This window comes from Bombina bombina, chromosome 5, assembly GCF_027579735.1.
Source record: "Bombina bombina isolate aBomBom1 chromosome 5, aBomBom1.pri, whole genome shotgun sequence".
In the NCBI taxonomy this organism is placed as follows: Eukaryota; Metazoa; Chordata; class Amphibia; order Anura; family Bombinatoridae; genus Bombina; species Bombina bombina.
Window position 1 is genome coordinate 367,913,067 of NC_069503.1, and position 20,517 is coordinate 367,933,583.

Here is a 20,517-nt window from a genome sequence, read left to right on the forward strand (position 1 = left end):
ATTTCTAAGGTCGCATGGATGGAAAGTGAACGAAAAGAAGAGTTCTCTTTTTCCTCTCACAAGAGTTCCATTCTTGGGGACTCTTATAGATTCTGTAGAAATGAAGATTTACCTGACAGAAGACAGGTTAACAAAGCTTCAAAATGCATGCCGTGTCCTTCATTCCATTCAACACCCGTCAGTAGCTCAATGCATGGAGGTGATCGGCTTAATGGTAGCGGCAATGGACATAGTACCTTTTGCACGCCTACACCTCAGACCGCTGCAATTGTGCATGCTAAGTCAGTGGAATGGGGATTACTCAGATTTGTCCCCTACTCTGAATCTAAATCAAGAGACCAGAAATTCTCTTCTATGGTGGCTTTATCGGCCACACCTGTCCAGGGGGATGCCATTCAGCAGGCCAGACTGGACAATTGTAACAACAGACGCCAGCCTACTAGGTTGGGGCGCTGTCTGGAATTCTCTGAAGGCTCAGGGACTATGGAATCAGGAGGAGAGTCTCCTTCCAATAAACATTCTGGAATTGAGAGCAGTTCTCAATGCCCTTCTGGCTTGGCCCCAATTAACAACTCGGGGGTTCATCAGGTTTCAGTCGGACAACATCACGACTGTAGCTTACATCAACCATCAGGGAGGGACAAGAAGCTCCCTAGCAATGATGGAAGTATCAAGGATAATTCGCTGGGCAGAGTCTCACTCTTGCCACCTGTCAGCAATCCACATCCCGGGAGTGGAGAACTGGGAGGCGGATTTCTTGAGTCGCCAGACTTTTCATCCGGGGGAGTGGGAACTTCATCCGGAGGTCTTTGCCCAAATACTTCGACGTTGGGGCAAACCAGAGATAGATCTCATGGCGTCTCGCCAAAACGCCAAACTTCCTCGCTACGGGTCCAGATCCAGGGATCCGGGAGCGGTTCTGATAGATGCTTTGACAGCACCTTGGAACTTCGGGATGGCTTATGTGTTTCCACCCTTCCCGCTGCTTCCTCGATTGATTGCCAAAATCAAACAGGAGAGAGCATCAGTGATTCTAATAGCGCCTGCATGGCCACGCAGGACTTGGTATGCAGATCTAGTGGACATGTCATCCTGTCCGCCTTGGTCTCTACCTCTAAGACAGGACCTTCTGATACAGGGTCCATTCAAACATCAAAATCTAACTTCTCTGAAGCTGACTGCTTGGAAATTGAACGCTTGATTTTATCAAAACGTGGTTTTTCTGAGTCGGTTATTGATACCCTGATACAGGCTAGGAAGCCTGTTACCAGAAGGATTTACCATAAAATATGGCGTAAATACCTATACTGGTGCGAATCCAAAGGTTACTCCTGGAGTAAGGTTAGGATCGCTAGGATATTGTCTTTTCTACAAGAAGGTTTAGAAAAGGGTTTATCAGCTAGTTCATTAAAGGGACAGATTTCAGCTCTGTCCATCTTGTTACACAGGCGTCTGTCAGAAAATCCAGACGTCCAGGCCTTTTGTCAGGCTTTAGCTAGGATCAAGCCTGTGTTTAAAGCTGTTGCTCCGCCATGGAGTTTAAACTTAGTTCTTAACGTTTTACAGGGTGTTCCGTTTGAACCCCTTCATTCCATTGATATAAAATTGTTATCCTGGAAAGTTCTGTTTTTAATGGCTATTTCCTCGGCTCGAAGAGTCTCTGAGTTATCAGCCTTACATTGTGATTCTCCTTATCTGATTTTTCACTCAGACAAGGTAGTTCTGCGTACTAAACCTGGGTTCTTACCTAAGGTAGTCACTAACAGGAACATCAATCAAGAGATTGTTGTTCCATCCTTGTGCCCAAATCCTTCTTCAAAGAAGGAACGTCTTCTACACAATCTGGATGTAGTTCGTGCCCTCAAGTTCTACTTGCAGGCAACTAAAGATTTTCACCAAACTTCTTCCCTGTTTGTCGTTTATTCTGGACAGAGGAGAGGTCAAAAAGCTTCTGCTACCTCTCTCTCTTTTTGGCTTCGTAGCATAATACGTTTAGCCTATGAGACTGCTGGACAGCAGCCTCCTGAAAGAATTACAGCTCACTCCACTAGAGCTGTGGCTTCCACTTGGGCCTTTAAGAATGAGGCCTCTGTTGAACAGATTTGCAAGGCTGCAACTTGGTCTTCGCTTCATACTTTTTCCAAATTTTACAAATTTGACACTTTTGCTTCTTCGGAGGCTATTTTTGGGAGAAAGGTTCTTCAGGCAGTGGTTCCTTCTGTATAATGAGCCTGCCTATCCCTCCCGTCATCCGTGTACTTTTGCTTTGGTATTGGTATCCCAGAAGTAATGATGACCCGTGGACTGATCACACATAACAGAAGAAAACATAATTTATGCTTACCTTATAAATTCCTTTCTTCTGTTGTGTGATCAGTCCACGGCCCGCCCTGTTTTTAAGGCAGGTAAATATCTTTTAAAATGATACTCCAGTCACCACTTCACCCTTGGTTACTCCTTTCTCGTTGATTCTTGGTCGAATGACTGGGACTGACGTAGAGGGGAGGAGCTATGTGCAGCTCTGCTGGGTGAATCCTCTTGCATTTCCTGTTGGGGAGGAGTTATATCCCAGAAGTAATGATGACCCGTGGACTGATCACACAACAGAAGAAAGGAATTTATCAGGTAAGCATAAATTATGTTTTTCAGTTTAATGTTCCTTTATTTATAAAATAGTATTTTTTACAATTTAGGGTCTAGACTGTGAGGATGTGCTTTGCAATAAATACCCTGTTGGCTGGCACTGACTACTGCAGTGCAATGTGTTGCAGTTTCTGTGGCAGCCAAAGGGTTACTGGGACCTGCTGTGCATAGATATGACATACTGATGCATGTTTCATTATCAGTGCTAAACTGGCCACTTATATTCAGTTTCAAGCATCAATTACAATTGAAAATGCAGGAACAAAATAAGTAACATTGCATAAACAGCATTTAAATTACCCATTGCTCTTTGTATGACCCCATATGCTTTGTATTCAAAGTCTCAACTCGCTATGAATAATATTTATTTCTCTTCTGCATTATTTTAAGAACAGTTCAAAGCATGTTACTAAAGCTCACTAGTGGCAGTTCAATTGCATTTAATTACAATGTGTGTAGAGAAATTCTTTTCATGTAAAGTTTGACCACCTAAAAAAAAAAAGCAAGGGTAGAAAAGGCTGAGTTTATTATTCTTAAACATCAAGTTTGTTTATTACCACAAACCTGAGACTTGGGAACATCACCAGGGCCGCCACTAGAAATTTTAGGGCCCCTTACTTAACCATTGATCAGGGCCCCCCTCCCCCTTTGACATGTGCAATTTTTGACCAAGTGACTAAAATGTATATGCACTTTATTCTTAAGTGTAGTCAAACTTGGAAATGTTGTAAAGGTAGTAACACACAAACACATATAAGGAATAAGGATTCACATATAAATACTCTAGCAGACACACAAAGAAACACACAAACAATCTCCGACACAGACACCCACACAGACACTCAGCACTTGTTTACATTGACCTGACAAGTAATGAGGTAGACTACAGTCAAAAAAGGAGATTTACAAGACAAAATATGGAATTCGGATTATCTTTTTGTCAAGGAAGATGCCAGCTATATGATGACAACAGCTTGCAGTGGCTTAAAGGAAGTGCCCTGAACTGCCTAAACAATAATTTAAAGGTTAAAGGGCCACTAAACCCAAAATCGTTCTTTCATTATTCAGATAGAGAATATAAATTTAAACAACATTACAATTTACTTCCATTATTTATTTTGCTTCATTTTTTAAATATCCTTAGTTGAATAAAAAGCAATGCACATGGTGAGCCAATCACACAAGGATTCTATGTGCAGCAACCAATCAGCAGCTAGTGAGCATATCTAGATATGCTTTTCATCAAAGAATATCAAGAGAATAAAACAAATTAGATAATATAAGTAAATTAGAAAGATGTTTAAAATTGCATTCCCTTTCTAAATCATAAAAGAAAAAATGTGGGTGGCATGTCCCTTTAAGTGGTGGATTGGTGACTTCCAGGAAGGTCTCATTAGTCTCAAAGTCTGTAGAAAGATGTGAATAATCAGTAGTAAGGTCAAAATGTCCTAAAAAGGAACAGACAATGGACACACACACACAAACTCAAGCACAAATTTGCACATACACCCAAGGAAACACCCACAGAGACCGCCTCAGAAAACACAAAAAGACATACACCCTCACAGACACCCACAGAAAACACACAAAGACATACACACACACACAGACAGACAGACACCCACAGAAAACACACAAAGACATACATACACACACACCCTCATAGAGACATCCACAGAAAATGCACAAAGACAGACACACAAACCCTCACAGAGAGATCCACAGAAATAAAATACATACACACTCATAGAGACACCAACAAAAGCACAAAGACATAAACACAGACACCCACATAAACTCACAGGAGGTAAAATGTCAATCAACAGTAAATCAAATTAAGAGATCACTTTTTAAAGAATCATATTTGTAAATGTGCAAACAAAAATACTTTTGTGAATTCAAAATTGTACATTAATGATCTGTCAGAATGGGTGGATGAAGAAGTACTTTTGAAAGGTTGACATGTTTGGGGTTTTTCCCCCCCAATTTTACCCAACCAAGAGCACCACTTCAAATCTGGTGTACAAATGTTCCCATCTTTTAACTGTACTTATGGATTTTGAAAATGCTGTACTCTATATGGTCTTGGTGGAACCATAAGCTGTGGCGCTAGGTCTCATACCAATAAATCTGGTTAAATGCAGGATTTAGGCTTGTGTGTATGTATTTCAAAATTAAGTCAGCTGTAGTGTAAACTGAGCAGTGTTAAGTTAACCTGTCTCATTTCAAACAATGAGCAATCTTAGCCTGAGAGTATAACATTTTATGTAGAGGAGGAAACATTTCTGCATGGTTTTAAATATAGAATTTCTACAGCATTGTCAAATAATCATAAATACACTGCTGCATATTGCTAATAAAATATGGACCCCTGGCCCCACCACAAATCTACCACACTGAAGTTACAATCTGATATTGCACAAATAAATATAAAAAAAATTACTAAGTAAGTCCTAGCTACTCTGAAAAATGAAAGTGATCTGCCATCTGACTCAGGTACAAACTGAAGTGCAAATTTGTCTCACGCTATGCATAGTGGTTTAGTGCACACTCAGAAATCCTCTCAAATGCTAATGTTTTACTCCTTGTAATGACATTTACCACGCTCAATAGCACTCTTCTATAGCGCCTTCTGGTGGCTGCCAAAATGTAACAAAAACAAAACGAATAAAAAATTATTTTATTTTTATTTATAATAGTTGTGCTTGTCTCATGGGGCCCCCTCGCTCACTGAACCCCTGACAAGAGTCACCCTATTCACCACCTGATGGAGGCCCTGAACATCACTATCAAAGGTGGAAACAGGGTTTGTTTGATACTGCAAAACTGCTGGATACGATCAAAATATTAAACTGAGAATCTTTTTAAAAGTAACTTCTATTATGCAGTTTCTGCTAACACCCTGTTATGAGTGCAGAGAATGCTATTAAACTCTCTGGCATTGCTATTAGATAAGGTGTTTTATTTTATTCATTCACTTTGTTAGATGATACAGATGTGTATGTGATCTGGAGAGCTGAATTTCATTAAGAAAAAGTAATAGTTCCTAGATTATATGTGATAAAGTGAATTAATAATGATAAGATTAGATTATGCAGTCCATTAATTTACCTCCCAAGATCCACTGCTTCCATTTGGGATCATGAGGCATAGGAAGGATACTGGGCTGTCAGGAGGAGGAGTCAGAAAATCTGGCTGCAGAGTTAGATTATCCCATGGGCTACAGAGTCCTGATGATTCACATCAGAGCTTTAGTGCACATGGCAGTGAAAAGAGTGAAGTATGTAGGTCTAAGGTTTTATTAAAGGGACAGTCTACTCAAGAATTTTTATTGTTTAAAAAAAAGATAATTGCTTTATTACCCATTCACCAGTGTTGCATAACCAACACAGTTATATAAATACACTTTTTACCTCTGTGATTTTCTTGTATCTAAGCCTCTGCAGACTGCCCCCTTATTTCAGTTCTTTTGACAGACTTGCATTTTAGCAAATCGGTGCTGACTCATAAATAACTCCACACGAGTGAGCACAATGTTATCTATATGGCACACATGAAATAGTGTCCTCTAGCTGTGAAAAACTGTCAAATGCATTCAGGTAAGAAGTGTCCTTCAAGGATTAGAAATTAGCATATAAGCCTACCTAGGTTTAGCTTTCAACAAATAATACCAAGAGAGCAAATTTGATGATAAAAGTAAATGGGAAAGATGTTTAAAATGACATGCCCTATCTAAATGAAAGTTTAATTTTTACTAGACTGTTCCTTTAAAAAACAAACACACACAGCAAGAACTAAACTGGAGAAGTGGTCATAGTGGCCTTGGAGAGCAGCTTCATACACGTAGCGCATAGAGGCTTGGGAATGTCTACCAATAAAGCAGTGATAGTTCTGCTTATCAACCAGTGACCAATCAGGACTTAAACTGACATTCATTTTTTTCATGATATAAACAGCAGCATGCAATTTTAAGAGACTTTTCATTTCACTTCCATTATCAAATGTTATTTATTAGTAGCATTTTTTTAGAGTTTACTGATACTTTGAATAATTTATTGAAAATATTGGAATATGGTAAAACCAATATCTTTACATCCCTAAAAAAAATCCTGAATGTAAAATCTGTTCAGAAACAGACCAGGGTGGTTTGCTATTTTATGCCAGGCAAAACCAGTTGCTAATACCTAGCAATTTCTGTAAGAACCAGTAGGTGTTTTTTTTACCATTTGCTGTATATGTTTTAGCTTATATAGGGCCAGATTTCAACTGGAGCGCAAATGTTTGCACGCGAGTGATAAGGTGTTTGTGCTCAACTGGTATTATGAGTTGAAAGTAAACGCTAGAATGATTACTGCATCCTCAGAGCTCTGGTTAACTGTTTTGCAAAACAAAAAAGTTGCACAAAACACATCAAAATACATTAGAAAGTATAGTTACACTCATAATAACACTCTCTAATAAAAATTATTTCAAAAAAATATTGCACGGAAAAGTTATAAGGGCTTAAACATATGAGAGGGCCAAATGATCAAGCGGCGGGCAGACATGATTTGCTGTGGTGAAATGCTTGTGCAATGCCGCCCCCTGAACATTTGCAGCCAATTCGGCTGCTAGCAGAGGGTGTCAATCATTCCGACCGTATCTGATCGGGATGATTGCTGTCCACCACCTCAGAGGTGGCGGATGAGTTAAAGGGACACTAAACCCAAAAATTTTCTTTCATAAGTCAAGTAGAGAATACAATTTTAAACATCATTCCAATTTACTTCTATTATCTAATTTGCTTCATGTTTTAGATATCTTTTGTTTAAGAAATAGCAATGCACATGGGAGAGCCAATCCCACAAGGAATCTATGTGCAGCTACCAATCAGCAGCTTCTGAGCCTATCTAGATATGCTTTTCAGCAAAGGATATCAAAAGAATGAAGCAAAACAGATAATTGAAGTAAATTAGAAAGTTGTTTAAAATTGCATGCTCTTTCTAAATTGTGAGAGAAAAAAAATTGGGTTTCATGTCCCTTAAAGGAGCAGCGGTTGTACGGTTCGGGGGTAGATTGCAGCATCCGCTGCTTGGTAAATCTACCCCGAGGTCTCGGGTGTTAGAAAAAAAGACAGGCAAAGGGCTTTAACATTGAGATACATACACATACATGTCTAGAGATGTCTATGTCTAAGTATAAATAAATATATTTATTTATATATATATATATATATATATATATATATTTGTGCATATGTATTTATGTATTTATATGTTTTTATGTATTTATATGTATATATATATGTATTTACAGACATATATACACATATAAACACACAAATACATATGTACACACATAATCCATACAAGTAGATGAAGACATGAAAAAACATATTTATGCAATATTCATATTTAATAAAGGTTTTAACTGTGTATTTACTGTAAATTTTTCACATTCCAATGTTCTGCACATAGCAGAATATGTTCTATGTATTTCTAAATAGATATTCCTATATATATATATATCTGTATATATTAAACCTATATATAATAATGTGTACAGTATATAAGTATAGATATATATTGTACCAAAAAACAATCAGATATATGTAGACATATGTATTTATGAATAAATAAAACATATTATTTTATGTGAAGAACATTGGAATGTGAAATATTCATATTTTCATGTCGGTTTAGCGCACTTGAAAAAATGCGATTGGGATTGTGCGCGAGTAGGGTTTAGGTTTTTTTATTTATTTTTTGCTCCATTGACTTCTGAGGGGGAATACGTGAACGTGCACGCAATATTCTAAGTTTGGCTTTTTGCACTCATCGGGTTAGCGTGCAAGCGAAAATAGTTTACTTTCAACTCATAATACAAGCCCAACCCGTTGTGTGCAAAAAGCTTATTTCTAGCGGCGCACAATTAACATGGAAGCGTTAATTAGCGTTCCATTTGTAATCTGGCCTATAATGATTACAATTCTCAATAAAATATTTTCTTGATGCTGTTTCATTCTAAAATAAGCCAGTAGATAAAATATGATCTATTGTGTCGGACGCAACTAAAATATGAAGATGTTTTTTAGGAACTTGCCAACAAAAAATTCTGAGACAAAAGTGTTAAATTATTTTTTTGAAACGCATAAAAAAAAATGTACTGCAAGCTATGGAATGGTGTTGACAGGTATAAACTATATTATAACCCCCTCAGCGTTAAACCATTTACATAAAACTGTAAATATAACCATGACCTCAAGATCAAAGGTAGGAATTTGCCTTTAAGATACAGGCTGCAAACTTGCTTTTTATGCACACCAAAGAGAAGAGAGTGGAAATGTTTTTTGGAGAAAAAAACCCAAAAAACTTGTACTGGTTTGCATCACCTGCCAATCAGACAAATGTCAAAACTTAGCATTTCCTTCATTTCCTGTCTAGGCACATTGGGACACTGATACAGTGTATTTCCTTGAGTTAGCTGACAAGACGACATCTATATCTTCAGTTTTACATGGATTATCTTTTTCAAGTATAATTGAGGAAATGGGTTTGAAGACCTTAGATTTTTTAACTCAATGTAGAAGAGGTATTTGTTTAATTTAATTTTCTTTTAGCATCAGAAATGGAACATAAATCTTGTCAGCATTAACAGGACATTATGCACAGAAATCTTTTTTATCATGTTGGAAATATTTTGTTGCATGAAAAAGGTAATCTCTATTATGCATGTAAAAGAGGAGAAGTTAACATGTAAGTAATTAAAAATCACCTAGATTACGAGTTTTGCGTTATGAGTGAAAAAGCATCGTTATGCTTCATAACGATGCTTTTTCACTCACGCCTATAATAGCTGCACCGCACACCTTTTTGGCCGTCACGCAACGTCAGTACCGCACTTTAAGAAAAGTCCTTTTTCAATGGGACTTCCATAGCGCCGGTATTATGAGTTTTTCTGTGAGGCCAAAAAGTGAGCGGTACAGCCTAAAATGACCAGATCCGTACCGCCATCTAAAGTCAGTAGTTATAAGTTTTACGTTACAAAGCTGTAGCATAAAACTCATAACTAAACTGTCACAAAGTACACTAACACCCATAAACTACCTATTAACCCCTAAACCGAGACCCTCCCACATCGCAAACACTAAAATAAAATTATTAACCCCTAATCTGCCCCTCCGGACATCGCTGCCACTTAAAATTTTTATTAACCCCTATTCCGTCGCTCCCCGACATTGTCGCCACTATAATAAACCTATTAACCCCTAAACCTATCCCTAACCCAAATGTAACCCTAACACCCCCTAACTTAAATAGAATTAAAATAAATCTAAATAAAACTTACTATTATTACCTAAATAATTCCTATTTAAAACTAAATACTTACCTATAAAATAGAACCCAAACTAGCTACAATATAACTAATAGTTACATTGTAGCTATCTTAGGTTTTATTTTTATTTCACAGGTAAGTTTGTATTTATTTTAACTAGGTAGACTAGTTAGTAAATAGTTATTAACTATTTACTAACTACCTAGTTAAAATAAATACAAAGTTACCTGTAAAATAAAACCTAACCTGCCTTACGCTAAAAACTACCATTACAATAAAATAAATTAAATTATTCAAATACATTTATCTAAATTAAAAGAAAAAAAACACTAAATTACACAAAATAAAAACTAAATTATCAAAAATATAAAACGAATTACTCCTAATCTAATAGCCCTATCAAAATAAAAACTAGTCTACCTAGTTAAAATAAATAGAAACTTAGCTGTGAAATAAAAATAAAACCTAAAATAGCTACAATGTAACTATTAGTTATATTATAGCTAGTTTAGGGTTTATTTTATAGATAAGTATTTAGTTTTAAATAGGAATTATTTAGGTAATAATAGTAAGTTTTATTTAGATTTATTTTAATTATATTTAAGTTAGGGGGGTTAGGTTTAGGGGTTAATATATTTATTTAGTGTTAGTGATGTTTGAGGCCAGAGGTTTAGGGGTTAATAACTTTAGTATAGTGGCGGCGACATTGGGGGCGGCAAATTAGGGGTTAATAACTGTAATGTAGGTGGCGGCGATGTTAAGGGCGGCAGATTAAGGGTTAATAAGTGTATTTATGTTGCAGCGATGTTAAGGACGGCAGATTAGGGGTTAATAAGTGTATTTATGTTGCAGCGATGTTAAGGACGGCAGATTAGGGGTTAATAACATTATGTAGGTGGTGGCGATATCAGGAGAGGTAGAATAGGGGTTAATAACTGTAATGTAGGTTGCGGCGATGTCGGAGGCAGCAGATTAGGGGTGTTTAGACGTGGGTTTTATGTTAGGGTGTTAGGTTTAAACGTAACTTTTTCTTTCCCCATAGGCATCAATATCACCCGCGCAAGACGGATTTTTTCAAACCTGTAATAGCAGCGCTATGAAAGGTGAGCGATGAAAAAAACGTACACGAAATTAGCGAGCAGCTATAACGCCATAACTCGTAATCTAGTTATATGTTAGTTAATGCTATTATAGTTTGGAAACAAATTTGAAATGCATATTTGTGCTGATTTCTTCCTTAGTTACAAACTGCTCACTAGCTGATAGGACAGCTCTCACTCATTAAAACTGCTCCACCAGGGTAAAATCAAAAAGTAGATTTTTTAGGACCTTATTTTTTCAAAACAAAAACTGTCATATTTAATATGCCCTATTTTAAATTCAACATTTTAAAAATGTTTTAATGTCCCATTGAATTTGAGAGTAACCTGTTTCCAGTGACTGCCTGCCTTTACCCACAAAACTCCCTGACTCTGTCCCCTGCCCTAATGAGACATACGGTACCTTACCCATGGCAAGCCTGCTATTCTGAGATTCCTATGGTGGCTCCGCCATGAAACACTGGTGGGCCGCCACCTCCCTGTCCCAGATAGCCCTTGAGAAATGCTGGGAAATATGTAAACAGTCTAAAATATAGAAAACAATAATTTAAGAATAACATGCTCCATATAAACCTAACCAAAAGCTGGTTGCCCTGATATACCAACGTGTGAAATCTGCTACCTCCCCTTACCCATTAACAGGAGCTACTCCAACATTAAGACATTTTCTACCACCAACCGTTAGTACCCAGCCAACCAGCTGTGACAAAACATCACCAGGAGCTTATCCTTGCACGATTAGCTACATTAGTGCCACTGACCACTACCTGACCCTCTACTCAGGGCCTACATGGGGTCAAATGTCTGAACATCAATACTTGTCATACAGGGTTTACTTTTCCACCAAAAGAACAGCTCTCATTTTCTACAGTGCAAAAAGAGATAATATTACCTTACCTGGGGTAGCTTTAATGTTGCTTCTTTGGTATGCAAAAACAAATTACCCACTAGGTGAAAATTGCTTGATGATTAAGCCTTTATTCCAGTCCTTCCATAACCCAAGTCACTGAGTTTGTTCAATCTTTTCTTATGTCAGCAATATTTTTCAGAGCATCAGGTTGTCCTACATCTAATGTCGATAAAACTTTTATTAGTACCAAAACATATTTATTTAAAGAAATATTGCTAACTGTATTTCCTTTCTGGGCACTAGTAAAGAGTAGGGATGCTGTTTATTCTTCCCCTTCTGATAAATATCAGTGATTAGATCATTTTCATATTTTCACTATACTGAGCATGCATCATTTTCAGGTGGCTCTGCCCAGTAATGGGAAAATGTAGTTTTGAAGAGGTATTGATTAAAAAAATTATAATAATAATATATATATACTGTATATTTATATACAATATATATATACTTTTGTGCTGTCAGTGAAGTATCTATTATGATTGGCTTTTTCCCTTGAAGATACCTGGTGATCTGTAAGCAGAAGTGACACTTAGTCCTTCATATACATCAGCCGAACATTGGTTATGACTACCGGATCGGACCAGCAGATGGCTTAATACTCTGTTGAACCAGTGTTTCTCACCTGTAACTATCCAGCACCTCGTTCATGGTTGGGAGTGTATATTTGTTTTTACATATACACTCTAAATGTTGAGAGGCAGAAGTGTGGATGTCTAGTGGAAGTATATATTGCCATACCTCAGGAGCAGCACGGTGGACCAGACATCCTAAATCCCCTATTGTCTAAATACATTGAGCAGTGTGGAGACCGGTGGAAGCTGTGCTTTAGTACAGCGGCTACTTACCTCATATTGATTGAGGTAATTGGAAGTAAGGGCATTGCTATAGGGGCTAATACCCCACAACTTCAGTGCTATATTTTTTTAATTAAATTTAGTTTTTATTATATTATACCTCGGCTTTGAGGCGCAGACTCACAATCCTTGTTTTAATCTGTTTTCCTTGGTGAAGTTTTTGGGAATCTTCACACCACACTTGTTTCTGCTGCCCAAATCTCTGGAAACGAACTTATTTGTTTTACTTTTATGTAGGTACTGATTTGTTTATCCTTAAAGTGACATACATTGTTTATAGTGTTACAGCACGGATAACATTATCTTGTTTTTTATAGATAGATAGATAGATAGATAGATAGATAGATAGATAGATAGACATTGTAACAAAAAAAACCATCAGATATAAATAGAAATATTTATTTATTTATGAATAAATAGAACATATTCCTGTATGCGAAGAACAATGGAATGTGAAATATTCCTATTTTCATGTCGGGTTAGTGTTAGTGTACATGAGAATATGAGATCGGGTTTGCACACGAGTTGGGTGTTACATTTTTTCCCACTTTTTTGCTCCATTGACTTCTATGGGGGAATTTGTGAATGTGCACAAGATATTCTAACTTCGACTTTTTGCACTCTTTAATTCATAATACCAGGGCAACCCGACGAGCGCAAAAAGATTACTTCTAGCGCAGTTAATACTCAAGCGGGAGCATTAATTAGGGCTCCACTTGTAATCTGGCCACTAGTTAGCTAATGTTTTTAAATGAATAGTTACATTTTAAAAATGTCCATGCTATTTTCTGTATAGTTAAATAGATGCAAAATATATAAATATGGTAAAGAAGATAAGAATAAAATGTGCCATTCCTTATAAAAATTAAATGTGTGTGAGTGTTTGCAGGACCGTCTTTAACACAGGGCAAAAGGGGCAGCTGCCCAGAGCCCAGTCTCTGTTGAGGGGCCCAAGAGTCCTAAAAAAAAAAAAAAATTTTTTTTTTTTTTTATGGTTCATACCAGACTGCTGATGTGACATGGGGAACACACACATTCAGTCCTAATACTGTCACAGTCAAAAGTACTCTGCTTATATATATATTTTTTTAAAAAACTGTGCCAGACCGTGCCGGTGTCATGTGACATGCCAAGCTATTGCCATGTGCTGTTTTAGATCTGCACTGTGCAGCACTGAATGCAAAGCCCTAACTCGGCATCCAACCATTCCCACTGCATCAGAAAAGGTCCTACTGGGGTTACCACTGTTACCAGGTAACTGCTCTGATGGTAGGGATTGTTTCTGGGTAGGGCTGACTGTAGGCGCATGCAGCAGAAAGCTGGAGTGGCAGGCACGTGAGGATTTGAGCATCTGTGCAGCTGCATACACTGCTCTCTTCAGTCTTGAGGCTGTGTGACTCATCTCACACTGTATCCATGCAGCCTTGGGGAGACAGCATCCAGTCTGCTGGTCCCCTTAGCCCTGCTCTTTCTGCTGTGGCCCTAAGATCAACTAACTGAAGTTTGTTAGGGGAACAGTGCTTTGTAGAAAGGTGTCAGTGGGAAGAATAAGTTAGTGCACACACGCCCCTCACAATGCAGCATTGTCTAGTGCAGGGTGAGAGGGAACTTGTTCCTAGCAAATAAGTGACATGTGCTGCTGTGGCTGATGTATAGGGGCATATTTATCAAGCTCCGAATGGAGCTTGATGCCCCGTGTTTCTGGCGAGCCTGCAGGCTCGCCAGAAACAGCAGTTGTGAAGCAACGGTCACAAAGACCACTGCTCCATAACCTGTCCGCCTGCTCTGAGCAGGCGGACAGACATCGCCGGAAATCAACCCGATCGAGTACAATTGGGTTGATTGACACCCCCCTGCTGGCGGCGGCGTTGCACTAGCAATTGCTCGCCGTATTCAGCGAGGTCTGTCGGACCTGATCCGCACTGTCGGATCAGGTCCGACAGACCTTGATAAATAGAGGCCATAGTGTCATGCTGATACTTCACACATTAATGTAAGGTTTATTTTTATAGTTTTTGCTTTCTCTGTCGCAGATTTTACAGTTTCCCATAGTAGCTCTGCTGTTCCAGTCAGTAAACTTATATTTGTCTGCACCTCCATGCTTCCTCCTCAGTCTTTACCTTGCTTTGCTCCTGTTGGCTGCCCTAAATCTCTTTAACCAGCTAACCTCACACCAGAATCACATTCAAAAGAATATTAAATGAATCCACAGTGGAGGAATTTATATATTTATTTACTTATTAGTACTGCTTAGGTCCAGTTTCAAATATTGCAATTTATTTCATTTTTTTTTAAATGATTAGTCCACTGCTGGGCTAATAATTTTTTAAAAAAATTATAAAATACATTGATTTAGTTGTTTTTTGGGATGTTGGGGTGGAGAGCGAAATTGCATGGGGTGGGGGGCCCAAGAAATGTTTTGTCCTGGGTCCAGTGAATATTAAAGATGGCCCTGAGTGTTTTTATGTGTGTATGTGCATGCATGGGTATGTATTTGTATGCCTGTGTTAGCACATGCGTATATGAGCATCTATATGCGTGTGAGTGTTTGTATGTGTGTATGTGCATGCATGGGTATGTATTTGTATGCCTGTGTGAGCACATGTGTATATGAGCATCTATATGTACTGTATGTGAGTGGTTTGTATGTGTGTATGTGCATGCATGGATATGTAGTTGTATGCCTGTGTGAGCATATGTGTATATGAGCATCTATGTGTATGTGTGTGTGTGTTTGTATGTATGTATGTGCATGCATGGGTATGTATTTGTATCCCTGTGTGTGAGCATATATGTTTATGAGCATCTGTATGTGTGTGTGTATGTGTGTGTGTGAGTGTTTGTATGTGTGTATGTGCATTCATGGATATGTATTTGTATGCCTGTGTGAGCATATGTGTCAATGAGCATCTATATGTATGTGAGTGTTTGTATGTGTGTATGTTCATGCATGGGTATGTATTTGTATGCCTGTGTGAGCACATGTGTATATGAGCATCTATATGTGTGTGAGTGTTTGTATGTGTGTATGTGCATGCATGGGTATGTATTTGTATGCCTGTGTGAGCATATGTGTAAATGAGCATCTATATGTATGTGAGTGTTTGTATGTGTGTATGTGCATGCATGGATATGTATTTGTATGCCTGTGTGAGCACATGTGTATATGAGCATCTATATGTGTGTGTGTTTGTATGTGTGTATGTGCATGCATGGGTATGTATTTGTATGCCTGTGTGTGAGCATATATGTTTATGAGCATCTATATGTGTGTATGTGTGTGAGTGAGTGTTTGTATGTGTGTATGTGAATGCATGGGTATGTGTCTGTATGCCTGTGTGTGAGCATATATGTATATGAGCATCTGTATGTGTATGTGTGTATGTGCATGCATGGGTATGTATTTGTATACCTGTGTGAGCATATATGTATATGAACATCTGTATGTGTGTGTATGTATGTACGTATGTGAGTGTTTGTATGTGTATGCATGGGTATGTATTTGTATGCCTGTGTGAGCATATATGTATATGAGCATCTGTATGTGTGTGAATGTATGTGTGTGAGTGTATGTATGTGTGTAAGTGTTTGTATGTGTGTATGTGCATGCATGGGTATGTATGTGTATGCATGTGTGAGCATATATGTATATGAGCATCTGTATGTATGTGTGTGTATGTATGTATGTGAGTGTTTGTATGTGTGTATGTGCATGCATGGGTATGTATTTGTATGCCTGTGTGAGCATATATGTATATGAGCATGTGTGTGTGTGTGTGTAAGTGTTTGTATGTGTGTATGTGCATGCATGGGTATGTATGTGTATGCCTGTGTGAGCATATATGTATATGAGCATCTGTATGTGTGTGTATGTATGTATGTGAGTGTTTGTATGTGTGTATGTGCATGCATGGATATGTGATTGTATGCCTGTGTGAGCATATGTGTATATGAGCATCTGTATGTGTGTGTGTAGTCAAAATGTCTACTCATTAGATCTCATAATTATGTAGACATAAAAATATAGAAATATAAATACAGAAAGGAATATAAGAAGAGACTACCTAGGAATGTCAGGATTGTGATACATTTGAGGTTTGCTGTGCCAAAGTAATGAATGGGGTGCATAACCCCCTAGAATCTCCACAGCCTATGAATATATCATGCCATAATTCTGATCTTCATAATCTAACTGCATTTTAGACACTGCAGCATGCAAGTCACTAATTCCACCTTCATTAAAATTATCTTTATGCAATACATGATGTCTGGATATTCCAGTTGTAAAATAGATATAGTGACTTCAAGGTCACTATTTACGGTTCCTGGCAGGTAGGAGAGCAGTGATCAGCTTTCCTGAAAGTAAAATTCTGTTGAGTTAGATTTACCTTACTTATGATTTTTATTGTATCAATATCATATCATATAGTTTTCATTGTTAATTGAATTTTGAGCTTTAAGATTAATTAAGTTTTAAACATCTGGGTGTGTTTATTTTGCTGGACAAATAAATATACAACCATGAAATGCATCTAATTTGCCCTTATTGTGTACCATCATCATATTGTATATCACCATCAGCAACTTACTGCACGAGGTATGATTAGGACTTGCAATACCTGGGAAGAACTGCATAGATGGATACTGTACTCAGGCAAGCAGCTGGTAGGAGTTAATTGTATTCAGCAGCAGGGACACTTATAAATTCACTAGTCTCTCTTGGCTAGATTTAGAGTTTTGTCGGTAACGACCCGCGTAGCTACCGCATGCCTTTTTTTGGCCGCACCTTTTAAATACCGCTGGTATTTAGAGTTCACAGAATGGCTGGGTTTTCAGTGCGTTAGGCTCCAAAAAGGGAGCGTAGAGCATAATTTACCGCCACTGCAACTCTCGATACCAGCGGTGCTTACGGACGCGGCCAGCTTCAAAAACGTGCTCGTGCACGATATCCCCATAGGAAACAATGGGGCAGTTTGAGCTGAAAAAAAACCTAACACCTGCAAAAAAGCAGCGTTAAGCACCTAACGCAGCCCCATTGTTTCCTATGGGGAAACACTTCCTAAGCCTGCACCTAACACCCTAACATGTACCCCGAGTCTAAACACCCCTAGCCTTACACTTATTAACCCCTAATCTGCCGGGGTTTTTTTATTTTTTGTACTTTAGTTAGTTTATTTCATTGTATTTATTTGTAGGTATTGTATTTAATTAATTTATTGATAGTGTAGTGTTAGGTTTAATTGTAGATAATTGTAGGTATTTTATTTAATTAATTTATTGATAGTGTAGTGTTATGTTTAATTGTAACTTAGGTTAGGATTTATTTTACAGGTAATTTTGTAATTATTTTAACTAGGTAACTATTAAATAGTTATTAACTATTTAATAGCTATTGTACCTAGTTAAAATAAATACAAAGTTGCCTGTAAAATAAATATTAATCCTAAAATAGCTACAATATAATTATAATTTATATTGTAGATATATTAGGGTTTATTTTACAGGCAAGTATTTAGCTTTAAATAGGAATAATTTATTTAATAAGAGTTAATTTATTTCGTTAGATTTAAATTATATTTAATTTAGGGGGGGGTGTTAGGGTTAGGGTTAGAATTAGCTTTAGGGGTTAAAAAATTTATTAGAGTAGCGGTGAGGTACGGTCGGCAGATTAGGGGTTAATGCTTGAAGTTAGGTGGCGGCGATGTTAGGGAGGGAAGATTAGGGGTTAATACTATTTATTATAGGGTTATTGAGGCGGGAGTGAGGCGGATTAGGGGTTAATACATTTATTATAGTAGCGGTGAGGTCCGGTCGGCAGATTAGGGGTTAATAAGTGTAGGTAGGTGGAGGCGACGTTGGGGGCGGCAGATTAGGGGTTAATAAATATTATGTAGGTGTCGGCGGTATTAGGGGCAGCAGATTAGGGGTACATAGGGATAACGTAGGTGGCGGCGGTGTGCGGTCGGCAGATTAGGGGTTAAAAAAATTTAATAGAGTGGCGGCGATGTGGGGGGGCCTCGGTTTAGGGGTACATAGGTAGTTTATGGGTGTTAGTGTACTTTAGAGCACAGTAGTTAAGAGCTTTATGAACCGGCGTTAACCCAGAAAGCTCTTAACTCCTGTTTTTTTTCTGCGGCTGGAGTTTTGTCGTTATATTTCTAACGCTCACTTCAGCCACGACTCTAAATACCGGCGTTAGAAAGATCCCATTGAAAAGATAGTATATGCAAATGACGTAAGGGGATCTGCGGTATGGAAAAGTTGTGGCTGGAAAGTGAGTGTTAGACCCTTTCCTGACTGACTCTAAATACCAGCGGGCGGTAAAAACCAGCGTTAGGAGCCTCTAACGCTGGTTTTGACGGCTAACGCCAAACTCTAAATCTAGGCCTCTGTCTTTTCCATCCCCACTGGAAGGCTGATTTTTCCTATAGTCTCTTGTTTACAAAGTTTTTTCATAGCTAATACTGTAGTATTAACATTTTTAGCATAGGTATTGGTTTTAACATGCAAAACCATTGACTTCTATGGGAGATGAAGTTAACGGGGTTGTGATAATTTTTGTGCACATCGGGTTGTGCTCCTAATATGTGTATATACACAAATTAACACAAAAATATATATGTATATAAGCATATACATACTGTATATATTTACAAGGAACACAAAGTTACCATTGACTGCTATGTAAAGGCACTTTTCAGTGACGTTTTTTTTTTAACACCCCACACAGCAAATGTTAACCCCTCATAACTGCTTTATGCAGTTGTTTTTTAAGAAAAAAAAGAATATTCTTTATTTTAAGGCTTATTTTGAAAATTAACCAGAGGTCTGACCTCTGGTAAATTTTCTGAGCGCTAATTTCTACCATGAGCTTGCGGTAGCTATAACCAGTTACTTCTAATGGCTTGTTATATATCACGCTCCCGGGTGCATAATACATTAGTGCTCCACTTGTAATCTAGCCCATAGTGTGTTTATAGCTGGACACCTATCACTTTGCTATGCTAATCAACAGTGGCTAAACTGTTTGCTGTCTAAGTACGTCTGAATCTCCAGTCTACTATCCAACATACAGCACTTCAGTGATTAGACAGCAAACAGTCATGTTGTTGTGACCAAGAACGATAGTGCTTGCTCAGGATTGGTGGAGAGGAAACACGTGACCGTGAAAATTATCTGGAACATTCACTTTCAGAGCATACTTTATTTTACTTTTTCACAAAGGTAATGTTTTTCAAGATTTCCATTACAATGGTAATTATTTGTATTTTCATCCGGAGTATCTTCAAACTGATTATCTTTTTATTTTAATTTTTTACTCGATTCATTGACTTTTCAAATGACTTATTAAAGGGATATTTAACCCAAATTTTTTCTTTCATGATTCAGATAGAGCATGCAATTTTAAGCAACTTTCCCGTTTACTCCTATTACCATTTTTTCTTTGTGGTATCTTTATTTTAAAAATTAGGTATGTAAGCTCAGGAGCTGACCCATTTTTGGTTCAGACCCTGGGTAGAGCTTGCTGATTGGTGGCTACATTTAGCCACCAATCAGCAATCGCTACCCAGGTGGTGAACAAAAAATGGGCCGGCTCCTTAGCTTACATTCTTGCTTTTCAAATAAAGATACCAAGAGATCGAAGACAAATTGATAATAGGTGTAATTTAGAAAGTTGCTTAAAATTGCATGATCT